Source organism: Lynx canadensis, chromosome F1 (genome assembly GCF_007474595.2).
Source record: "Lynx canadensis isolate LIC74 chromosome F1, mLynCan4.pri.v2, whole genome shotgun sequence".
Classification (NCBI taxonomy): Eukaryota; Metazoa; Chordata; class Mammalia; order Carnivora; family Felidae; genus Lynx; species Lynx canadensis.
This window is the reverse complement of record NC_044319.2, coordinates 42,626,586-42,639,196: the sequence shown is the minus strand read 5'-3', so window position 1 is coordinate 42,639,196 and position 12,611 is coordinate 42,626,586. Positions and strand designations below refer to the sequence as shown.

General features: G+C 48.8%; 1 long non-coding RNA gene across 1 annotated transcript in view; it reads right to left on the bottom strand.

Moving 5' to 3' along the window:
* Window positions 1-353: 353 nt before the first annotated feature.
* Window positions 354-12,611, bottom strand: part of LOC115505077 — a 33,161-nt gene continuing 20,903 nt past the window's right edge. The window contains exon 4 of the long non-coding RNA XR_003965911.1: window positions 354-528. This is a non-coding gene — a long non-coding RNA (uncharacterized LOC115505077). The remainder of the gene's footprint in view (window positions 529-12,611) is intronic.

Genomic DNA, 12,611 nt, shown 5'->3' with positions numbered 1-12,611 from the left:
TGCTCCTACTGAGTTTGCCACATGTGACATTGGCATCATAAAATTGGTCTCCAGGGGCACCTGGGTGGCTCAGTCAGTTGAGTATCGGACTCTTGGTTTGGGCTCAGATCATGATCTCATGACTCATGAGTTCTAGCCCCACATCTGAAAGCCAGGGAGCCTGCTTGGGATTCTCTGTCTCCCTCTCTTTCTGTCTCTCCCCCACACTCTCACTCTCTCTGTCTCAAAAATAAATAAATATGTTTTTTAAAAATTGGCCTCCAAAATCCAAAGGGACCAGCTTCCGGCCAAGATGAAGTAATAAGGATAGGACTTACCCTCCCACCTAAAACAACCAAAAACCAGACAAAATATATGAAGCAACCATTTATGAGACATGACATGCTAGGCAATGTAGCACAGTGATCCTTTCGAGGTGAGAAATAAACAAGACCATCCCGATGATTGTCCAGGCTCGCTATCTTCAGAGAGTTTCCAGGCTACAGGTAGGGAGGGGATGCCAGGTGGAACAGGGCAGGTAGAATTTGCCTGAAAGAAGAGTGGAGAAAAAGTTGCACAGAACTCTGGAGATCCACAAAGAGAATCTCCCTCCATCCCTCAGCTGAGTACTCATCAGCCTGTACAGGTGAGGAATCCATGCGAAGCTGGGGAAAAGAGTAAACTGAAAAGGTTAAGGTGAAGAGTGCTCACCACTCACGCATGCTGGGAATAGCGTCTGCTCCCACAGCCCACACTGGAAACCCCATGCCTTGTGGGGCAACGAACGGGGCGCATAAAAGAGTCTTGTCTCACTCGAGGGGAATAATTAGCTCTAGATTATTGCTTCTCAACTTCCTCAATTGACATTTGGGGCCAGATCGTTCTTTAATGTATAACAATTGCAAACCTCAATACGCCTTATAACAGAGCTCCACGATATGTGAAGCAAAAATTGATAGAACCACAAGGAGAAACTGACACACTCACAATTACAGTCAGAGATTTCCACCCCCCCCCTCATTAATTACTAGAACAAGTAGTCGGAAAATGAGCAAGGATATAGACGATCTGAACAACACTGTCGCTCCGCTCGACCTACTTACCATGACAGCACACTCTACCCAACAATAGCAAGAATACACATTCTTTCAAGGAAACACGAAACTTTTATCAAGAAAGATCATCTTCTGGGCCACAAGTAACATTCAATGAGTTTTAAAGGATTTGAGTCATACCAAGTATGCTCTCTGACCACAAGAGAAATAAATTGGAAATCAATGCAGAGAGATAACTAGAAAATCCCTAAAACTCTGTGGGCTAAATAACACACCTCTACACAATCCATGGAGCAGAACAAAGGAAAATTAGGAAGCGTTTTGAGTCGGATGAAAATACAAATACGACATCAAAATCGTTGGTTTTGGGGTAGTGATACTTACATGACTTTTATTATTAATCATAATAGCTTAACTTTATTGAGTGAATATTATTATGTGCCAGGCATATGTAAGTACTTTACATGTATTATCTCATTTAATCCCTAGAAAAGTTTCACATGAATAAGGTACTATTATTATTCTCATTTTGTACCTGACGAAATAGAGACTTGGAGAAACAAACAAAAATCATGGCAGTACTTAAGGGGAATTTAGAGCACTAAACACTTAGTTTAGAATAGAAGCAAGGTTTCAAATCGCCTCTCTAGGCTTACGTCTATCACTGCCCTGATCTGTGTGTGTCTCCCCAACAAGGGTGTAAGCGCTCTGAGGACTGTGCACATACCTCGTCCATTCTTAGGAGTCCAAAGGCCTCCAGAAACATGACTTGACTTAACCAAAATTCCGCCATTATTGGTTTTCCTGTTCTAGGAGGTAGGGAACGCCCTCTACTCCATTCCATCTGGAACAAACAAAATTCTGGCCCCATAATGTAAACCAGATCTGCCTCTGCAGAACTGGAGATGGGCCCATTCCCAAGCCCAGTCTGTGAGGGAAGACAGAACCGGCCAACCAGACACTTGAAAATCCAAGCTCTTTCCTACCATCGGGCTTTGCCCTTTCTAGTCCCTCTTGCCCCAGTTCTTCATGTGACCAGCCCCTTCTCATCCTTTTGGTGTCAGCTCAGATAACCCCTGGGAGGCCTTCTGAGATATAATGTGCACCTGAGGCTCCAGTAAGCCCGTTACCTGTGACCCAGATTTCATCTGGATGACCACCCCTCCCCCAGTGGACAGCCCTGGTGAAGCTGTCACTCAAGGTGCCCTGCCTTCCTCAGCCCAAGAGTGAACACCTCTGTCTCTGGACTGTGACTCCTGGGCAGAATGTCACAAAAACAGAACACGGTCTAGAGACATTTCTCCCAAAGGCCACCCTCTGAAGAGACCATCTGTGGGTGCCTGCCTCCGCTCATCCTTTTTCACTTTTATTCTTTCCTTTGGTCCCTTATGAACTCCCCTTATCCTTTCAGAAACTTCCTTTCGTTGAGTCAGTTTCTACTGCTCGAGGGCAAGAACTCTGATACTCATTTCCTACCCTCAGTCACTATTTACTCCATCCATAGCATTTTTCAAAACCCAAAATAATTTTAATTTTGTTGACGTTTATCGTCCGCCGCTGCCACTAGAATGTAAGCCCCATGTGAACAGGGACCTTCCCTGCCTCGCTCCCCGCTGTCCCCCAGCACCCAGCCCCAGGCTGGCATGCCGCCACAGGGGCTCCAGAGAGAGGCAGGACCACACTGTGGCCTGGGTCGCGCTGTGAGGTCTGCTTTACTGGAGCGCTGGGCTGTGGGAAAGAGCAGGAAGGAGAGGGCAGTGAGAGCCCATGAAGGAGCCTCCACTTTTCCCGGGAGAGCAAATCCAGCTTCGGCATTCCCAGCAACAGATTCCAAGACCCGATCTCTCCTCTGCTCCCCCTTTGATCTCTACCAATCCTTTGTAAATCTCAAGCAGTGTCTTGTAAATCTTTAATTACAAGAAAATTGCAACCCAACCAGCGAATACATGAACAGTGTTGATAAATATTTAAAATTGCTACAGCAGCAGATCTGAAGGGATTAAGAAAAGATATATTGGAGTGACAGTTATTAAACACTACATCCCAGTAAATGTTACAGAGCAGATAAATAATGCAAACCCCTGACAGGCTCTCCCTTGCCGACAAGACAGGGGAGATCAGCGAGGGGATATGGAGTCGAGGCGGGGGCATGGGGGGGGGCGGGGAGTGAGTCCTCACTGCCTGTGGCTGGGGTGTCCGGGTGTGGACAGCTATGGACTTAGCTTGGAGGCTTGCCCTGCCTCACACTCCCTCAGCACCACTGTGTCCCCTGCTGGAAGGCAGGGGAGAGAAGTCTCTAGAATGGCTGTATTTGGGGAGCTCCAGCTGCTGAGCCCTCCTTCAGCGCTGTCCCTCGAGCAGCCACAGCCCAGACTCTTCCCAGGGCTCTGGAACTGGGCCATTTAAGCCATTACCACCATACAACCTTTCACAAGGGAATGGGCATCCTTCCTTCACTCAACTCTCCTCACTCACTGATGCACCGTTCACCTGTCCCCTCCCTCATGCCCTGATGGACTCATTCACTGATCCATACCTTCACTAGAGAGTGCATTCTTTCACACACTGATTCAATTACTTATGCTTGTACTGATTTACTTATTATTTGCTCACTCACTGGTCAAATGTTTATTGAGCACTTGTTATATAGCAGGGGAGATACAAAGCTGAGCGAGACCCAGCACTTGGCCTCAAGATCTGAGAGCCTCGGGATGCCTGCATGGCTGAGTCGGTTGAGCATCCGACTTCAGCTCAGGTCACGATCTCACAGTCTGTGAGTTCGAGCCCCGCATTGGGTTCTGTGCTGACAGCTTGGAGCCTGGAGCCTGCTTCAGATTCTGTGTCTCCCTTTCTCTCTGCCCCTCCCCTGCTCATGCTCTGTCTCTCTCTGTCTCAACAATAAATAAAAACATTTAAAAAAATAAAAAAAAAAAATAAAGATCGAGAGCCTCGTCCGGGGCGGGCGGTGGGGACCAGAAAGATAAAAATATTACATAAAGGGACCCTCGGCACTTGGAGATTCCAGATTTGCAGTTTGACTCTTCGAGAAGCAACCACAGGGGTCTGTGACTGTCAGAGATGCGTACTGTTGTTGAGACACAGATTTAACCACACCAAGGCTGGCATGTGGGAATGAGGAAGGCTGGAGAAGACAGGGAAGGCTTCCTGTAGGAGGTGATGTCGGGGCACCAAGTGTATGCCAGGCAATTTGTTTGTTGACTTGTAACAATTCCCCAACTCACCTTAAAGATGTAGGAAAACAGAGATCAGCTTTCCAAGGTCACAGTGGTAGTGGCAGAATAGAATCAGAACCAGAGACTGACTCCGAAATCAGTGTGATTTCTACTACACAAGACTGCTTCCCAGGGGGCCTGGCCTGGCCAGCCACCTATCTACAGTGAAGAAGAGAAGGAAAATCTCTCCCCTAAAAATAGTGAGACAGGGTTATCTTGTTTATTTATTTGAGATCTTGAGTCTACAATTCAGTAAGCCTAGACAACTGTATACAACCAGGTAACAAACACCTCAATTAAGACATAGAACATTCCTATCACCCCATGAAGATCCCAGCAGAGGCCACCACTGTTCTAATTTGTCATAAATGTCATCAGTTCTGGGGCATCACGCAAATGGACCTAAGGGTATAAACGGTTTCTTCCTCTTTTAAAAAAACATTTTTAAAAAAAATTTTTTTAATGTTTAATTATTTTTGAGAGAGAGGCAGACAGAGCACAAGCAGGGGAGGGGCAGGGAGAGAGGGAGATACAGAATCTGAAACGGGCTTCAGGCTCTGAGCCGTCAGCCCAGAACCTGACGAACTGTGAAATCATGACCTGAGCTGAAGTCGGACGCTTAAATGACTGGGCCACCCAGGCACCAGCCCCCCCGCTAAAATTTTTTTAAGTAATCTCTACCCCCAGTGTGAGACTGGAACTCACAACCCTGAGATCAAGAGTCACATGCTCTCCTGACTGAGCTAGGCCGGGGCCCCCGTTTCTTCCTCTTACCATAATAAGAGCAGGTTTTAAAAGGGGACTTTTGGGGGCGCCTGGGTGGCTCAGTCGGTTGAGCGTCCGACTTCAGCTCGGGCCATGATCTCACAGTCTGTGAGTTCGAGCCCCGCGTCAGGCCCTGTGCTGACAGCTCAGAGCCTGGAGCCTGTTTCAGATTCTGTGTCTCCCTCTCTCTCTGACCCTCCCCCGTTCATGCTCTGTCCCTCTCTGTCTCAAAAATAAATAAACGTTAAAAATTAATTAATTAATTAATTAATTAAATAAATTAAAAAATAAAAGGGGACTTTTGTGGGGCGCCTGGCTGGCTCAGTCGGTAGAGTGTGCAACTCTTGATATCAGGGTTATGAGTTCCAGTGCCACGATGAAGGTGGAGATTACTTAAAGATAAAATAAGAAATAAAAGGGGATTTTTGTAAGAAGTTAAAGGCAATCCTCAGGAATGTCCAACACAATGACGTGACATATCCCCAAGTTTTAACTGAACCGTAGAAAAGGCAAGCCTAGATGGCACTGCCCAGGCCTCCCAAATCCCTAGTTCCATTTGCTTGCCCCAACCCTCTAGGAGGTGGGTGATAACCACAGAAGCTCAGGGGCCCCAACTTCTGGGTCTGAGGAGCCTCTGATCCTTCTGGACCCGTCCCCTTACCTCCTCTCAAGGTGTGAGCACCAGGGGCATACTGAGCCTATGCTAGTCATCTACTCTCTTACTGCCGTGGACCTCAGGAGTTACCCTAACCTCCTGAGGAAGGAAGACTCCTTTCTATCTGGCCTCTAGATTCCTTCCCAGCATTTGAGGCTGTCCTGTACTTTCCTGGCCACACCTTCCTCATGTCTCCAGGAGGCAGGAATCTAGGCTTGTTCGGGGAGCCCCACCGTCTCCTTTGAGGTCCTGGGCCGCCATCTTGGTTCTGGTTTTCTAGGAGCTGGGAACCTCTAGAGCGGACACAATCTCTGCAGGGCTTCTGCCTTCACACCAGATTCTCTGTGAGCCAGCACCTGCCCCATGCCTCTCGTCTCCGTCAAAGCTGGCTTCCCTTTCCGGAGCCCCACCACATCCCTGTTTGCCACGTAAAAAGTGCCTCTTTTCTCATTTAAAGAGCAAGGACAATGCAAATGGCTTGACTCACAGAATGAACAAGTTAGCTCGGGGAACCAGACTTGTCGATTGAGGGTATGATATCCAGGTGTTCCCTGGGGAGGAGCAGAACATTCCCCAGGGCTGCTCAATTATATTTTCACTGTCTGGGAAAATTGCTTTTATACATGACAACTGGATAGCGAAATTTCCTGACACAGGGTGACTGGGGAAGGGAGGTGGATTCTGCACACAGTGGAGACCCCTGCCACAAATATCTGCCACAATGGAGACCCCTGACGGGACCAGAACTGGGTCAGAAGCAGGAATGGGGGCGATGACCTCAGGGCCCCCTGGCTGATGCAGTGCCTTCCCCTAAAAAAGGCTGTGGCTGAGCCAGAGCTGCTGGGAATGACTGACTGAATCTTTTTAATTGATGTCCTGAACGTCTCAGCAGTAATTATCTGTGGCTCAGTACTGATGGGCCCTGTGGCATCCTTCCAACGCACCCCTCACAAAAGACTCAGGCTCTGTCTCACCAATTATCTGCCTTGTGCTGCTCATCTCAGAGGGAAGGAGGGGCTGGGGCAGGATGGTGTCCCTGTTCCAGAGTCTGTCCATCAGTCAGTCAACAACCTTAAAGAGCCCTTCAGAGGCAAATGCCTCTTTCATTCACTCTGATTCACTCTCTTGTACTATTTCCTAATTGTCTCTGTCTCTGTCTTTCTCCCTGACATGATCATTTATCCAACAAAGATGTAATGAACTTGAGAGGCAATCTAGTACAAGAAAGAATACCAGCTCTGGAGCCAGATTTTCTCGGTTTGAACCCCAGTTCTTCCACTTACTAACTCTGTATCTTGGACAAACTATACTTTGGATACCTTGTCTGTGAACTGGAAATAATCAAATACTCACTCATAAGCTAAATATGCAACCTGCTGGGGCGCCTGGGCAGCTCAATCCGACCTGGACTCAGATCATGATCTCCCAGTCCGTGGGTTCAAGCCCCGCGTCAGGCTCTGTGCTGACAGCTCAGAGCCTGGAGCCTGCTTCGGATTCTGTGTCTCCCTCTCTCTCTGCCCCTCTCCCGCTTGCTCGCTCGCTCTCTCTCTCTCTCTCTCTCAAAAATAAATAAACATTTTTAAAAATTTAGAAAAAAAATGCAACCAGCTTTGGAGGATTTCTGGCACCTAGTGCTGTAGATGTATTTGCTATTAAAATAATTATTGCTATGATTAAAACACAGTGCTAGACAGAGATAAACAGTGATCAACAAAGAAATTCCAAAAAAAGAAAAAAGAAAGAAATTCCACCCACCCTCATGGATCTTACACCTTCAGAGGAGGCCTGCATCTCACAATTGTGACAAGCGGGAGGAAGTAGAAGCCAGGGCCTAGGAGGGACATGATGGGAGAGGGGCACCCCTGCGGACTAGGACCTCAGGGAAGGTGCCCGTAAGGAAGCTTAGGGGTTGAATTCCAAAGGCCGGGTGGCAAAGGCAGCAGAAAGTGAGGCCATCTCAGCAACTGAAAGGCTTGTGTTAATGAAGTTCGTGGAGAGCCTCAAAGTTCAGGGCAGGGAGGGCAAGAAATGAAGGACCCAGGGGAGCCAGCAGTCAGCAGACCACTGGTGTGGCCCACGTCATAGTACACACAGCACCAGAGGCACGGCTCTGAGAGAAATAATTAATAAGCTGGACTTCATTAACATTACAGACTTGTGCCGCGTGAAAGACACTGTCAAGCGGGTGAAAAGACAAGGCACAGACTGGGAAGAGATATCTGCAAAAGACATGTCTGGTAAAGGACGGCTGTCCAAAATACACAAAGAACTCGGGGCACCAGGGTGGCTCAGTCGATTAAGCATCTGACTTTTGATTTCAGCTCAGGTCATGATCTCACGGGTCATGGGTCCGAGCCCTGCATCAGGCTCTATCTACTCTGACAGTGCAGAGTCTGCTTGGGATCCTCTTTCTTCCTCGCTCTCTGCCCCTCCCCCGCCTGTGTTCTCTCTCTCTCTCTCTCTCTCTGTCAAAAAATAAACTTCAAAAAAATAATAAAAAAATAAAACACACAAAGAACTCTTAACACTCAATAGTAAGAAGACAAACACCTGATGAAAAGATGGGCAGAAGATCTAAACGGACACCTCACCGAAAAAGATACGCAGACGACAAGTAAGTATGGGAAAAGAGGCCCCACATCACAGGTCACCAGGGAAATGCTACCCACCTAGCAGAAACGGCCCAAATCCACAACAGTGACAACACCAGGTGCTGCTGGGAATGTCATCCGTTGCTGGGGGCGAGGGGGGGGATGCAAAAAAGTACAGCCACTTTGGAAGACAGCTTGGCGATTTCTTACCAAAGTAAACATACTCTTATCATACGATCCAGCAATCTACCGAAAGGAGTCCAAAACTTAATGTTTGCACAAAAACCTGCACACGGATGTTTATAGCTGCTGTATTTACCACTGCCGAAACTTGGAAGCAAATAAGATGTCCTTCAGGAGGTGAATAAATATGTTGTAGTACATTCGGACGATGGAATATTATTTTGTGCTAAAAAAAAAAAAATGAGCTATCAAAGCATGACACGACATGAAGGAGGAACCTTAAATGCACGTTACTAAGTGAAAGAAGCCGATCTGAAAAGGCTGCATGCCGCACGGTTCCAGGTATATGACATTCTGGAAACGGCAAAATTAGGAGCTAGTTAAACGTGGTGGCCAGAGGGTAGGGAATAAAAGGGACAAAGAGGATTTTTAGGACAAAACCCCTCTGCGTGAGCCTATGATGGTGGACCCAGATCGTTACACACTTGTCCAAACCCACAGAAGGACAACACTGGGAGTGAACCCTCATGTCAACTATGGACTGTGGGTGATTAGGATGTGTCAGTGTGGGTTCATCAATTATAGAAAATGTACCCCTCTGGGGGGGGATGGTGATAATGGGGGAGGCTGTGCATGTGTGGGGAAGGAATATATGGGAAATCTCTGTACTTACCGTTCAATTCTGCTGTGAACCTAAAATCGCTCCAAAAAAAATAAACCGTATTAAAAAAAGAAAAAAAGGAAAGAAAGAAAAAGTCAACCAAGGCAGCATCGGTGGGGAGGGAGAGGGAGAGGGACACAGGCTGCATGTGAGGATGAACTGGGGGTGAGAGAGAGAGGAGGGATGAAGGTGATTCCCTGTTGGGCCCCAGGCCCTGGGTAGGGTGAGGGGACTCACGGAGGGTCTGCTGGAGAAGCCCGTCTGTATGCGGGATGGGATCGTTTGGGCCTTAGACACACTGGCTTTGGGAAGCCTGAAACAGCCAGGGGAGGGGGAGGTGTCCAGCAGGCATCTAAATTCATGGCTGTAAAGTTCAGAGATGGGGCAGAGCTCTGGGAAGCACCTGCATGTTTAAGCTGCTGGTTTAAGCCAGGAGATGGAGAGGCCTGCCCAGGACAACGTGAAGAGACCGAAAAGTAGGCCCAGTCTCTGCAAGGGTTATACATGCCTCCTCACATGCACCTCAGCCGCCAAAGTTGAGCCTTCTTACCAATCCCCATCGAAATGTAGGCAGCTGGCGCTCCCCCCTTTTGGGAGAAGGGAACCTGGTCAGAGACTTCAGGGCCCAAAGTCAGGTAGGGATGGGGAGCACCGGAGGCAGCCGGGGGTACAGGGAGGACAAACAGGAGAGGAAAGAGGTACAGGAGAGAAGGGAAAGGAGGGGTAAGGTGAGAAGGAAGGAGAGGCAAGGCCTGGGGGAAGCCAACACAGCAGGAATATTGCTGACTTTTTTTAATTTTTTAAAAACGTTCTGGAAACTAGCATTTACCTACAATGGGAAGGTTGCTTCTTGTCAGATAGATGGAGGGTCCCTGGGTGGCTCAGTTGGTTGGGCTCCCAACGCTTGATTTCAGCTCAGGTCACGATCTCCTGGTTTGTGAGTTCAAGCCCCACATCAGCGCAGAGCCTGCTTGGCGTTCTGTCTCCCTCTCTCTCTGCCCCTCCCCAGCTTGCTCTCAATCTCTCTCTCAAAATACATAAAAATAAACTTTAAAAAATGTTTTTAATATATTTTTAATGTGTATTTATTTTTGAGAGAAAGACAGAGCTCAAGGAGACAGGGGGAGACACAGAATCCAAAGCAGGCTCCAGGCTCTGTCTGAGCTGTCAGCACAGAGCCCAGCGCAGGGCTTGAACTCACGAAATGTGAGATCGTGATCTGAGCTGACGTCAGACACTTACCCGACTGAGCCACCCAGGCCCAGCCTCCCGGCTGCCAAATCTTAACAGATTGATGAACACAGGTGTGAGTATAAGTGTAGGTACAAACACGGACAGCGATGGGGCAGACATGGGTGTGGACATGGGTGCAGGTGCAGGTGGAGACGTGTGGATGCAGTACATATCTCTACATGGAAAAGAGAAATGGGACAAAGGGTTATAAATAGGCAAACCGCCCCTCTACCGCCCTAAGGAATTTGTTTGGATTTCCTTGTGCCATGCGTGGCCATGTGATTTCATCTCACTGTAATCTTAATGAAGCTGGAATTCTATATTCTGCCTCCCAACACAGACACGCGCACTTGAGAGGCAAGGCCCTCTGTCACGCCTGCCTTGGAAGATGAGGGAGGCCACTGATTTAGGCTCTCGCTCTTTAGAGTTGATGACCAGCTGAAGAAAGCAAAGCCGCGCCCCATCCGGTAAAGTCTTAGACCGCAGACAGCAGACTCCTTACTAGTCGTCTCCTCTTGGCCATCCCCTCCCCCCCAGCCCTCCTCCTACCCCAACCCGGGCCCGCTTTTGGCATTGTGCTTACACCTGCTGCGAGTGTCCAGATCCTTCTTCCTCTGAGGGCCCCGCTGCCCCTCTCTGGCTCTAGTCACTGACTCCTTGGCTCTGCGCCGCCACTCCTGCCCCAGCACTGAGATGCCTCCACCTTCTCTCAGTAGAGGCCCCTCTCCCACGTTTCCCTGGTCCGCGGTGGCTGGCAGGTTCTCACACAGCTAACAGTTCTTGTGCAATCCCTGCTATTCCCTTCTGACCTGAGGGGCTGGGACACCAGGGACCAGCCACTCTACGATGTACGACATAGGTGCTTTTCCACGCCATGTACGATCTGGTTGGTATCAGTTTCACGCATGCATTATATCCCACCTCCAAGATCTCCTCTACTAACCAATGCCTACAGTTGAAAATGTTGGGCAATTTCCCTTTTTTTTTAAAGGTGCTCTTTTTCTTTTTTTAAGGGAGGGTTTTCCCCCCTCCAAGTGTTCCCCTGGAGTACATTCCTCCCGAATCTTGGAGCAGTTGAGTCTTAGAACTGTCTGCTCTGCAGAGAGCCTGGGAAAACGGTGTTTCCCTGTGTCCTGCCTTCCTGACCCATCTCCCCAGAGTCCCAGGAGAAGCAATGGGGAGGAGCCCAATCCGAGGGGCGCACGGGTCACTATCACCGGATTTGCCACCTTGCTTTGCAGCACACCTTGGCTGCCCCCCGCCTCTGGTACCCCGCGAGTACCCTAAGTAAGGGCTGGGTTGTGTTCTCTTCATTTCTCCATGCTCAGCACTTGGCTCGGCACCTGGCACATTACAGTAGGAATACACAGAGCAAACACTGAGTGAGTCCTTGCATGTGCCAAGGACTTTACACGTATTAATAACCTAAGAGGTGAAAGCCTCTAGTGTGCCCATTTACAGATGCTGAGACATTACAGATGCCCAGGAGGTTAATCAACATGTCCATGGTCATGCAGGTAAGAGAGACCCAACTCACCTTCAGGCTCACGGACTTCTGACATATTCATATTGCAGCAGACCTCTGGATTCAGCTCCAGGTCTGGGAGGCCCGGCTTGGGGGAAACGCTTTTTCCTCCTCTGCCTCTGCTGAGCCACAGGAGGCCTCAAAGGAGGTAAAATAATGACCATAAATACCCGTTATTACAGTAAGACTCACGTGTGCCTGCATATACTTCTGAAACTACTTTATTACCAAACATCCTCTTGGGGGCTGTGAAGAAGGCGGGGCAGGCATCTTCCCATTTCTGAGAAAGAAACTGAGACCTTGAGAGAAGTGATTCATCCAAGGTCACAGCACGGGAAGCCGGGAATGGCATCTGTGAGACGAAAGGCTTTCAGGACAACAGGAAACGAGCTTGTCTTTACTATGTGTTTGGAGAACAACCTTCCCTTCTGCCACTTCCCAGTGGTCCCAGGCATCTGTGGCTGGAGAGGTCTCTGCTCAGGGGCTGCCCGTGCACCAATCTGCTCTCGTCTTGGAGGCAAAAGCCGGCTTTGTAGCACTTTGCACGGTGCAGGGATGGCACAGGGCTCCTCGACCTCGGTAGCTGCACGCTCCAAAGCCAGCTTTATGATGGAGGACCAGCCGTTCTTTTCCACATAAAACACCTTTATGGACTTGGAAGCGCCAGGCTCCCAAGTTGGCTCGCTCAGCTGGACCTGTTTGGGTAAGCGATGTCCGCCAGTCACAGAGAA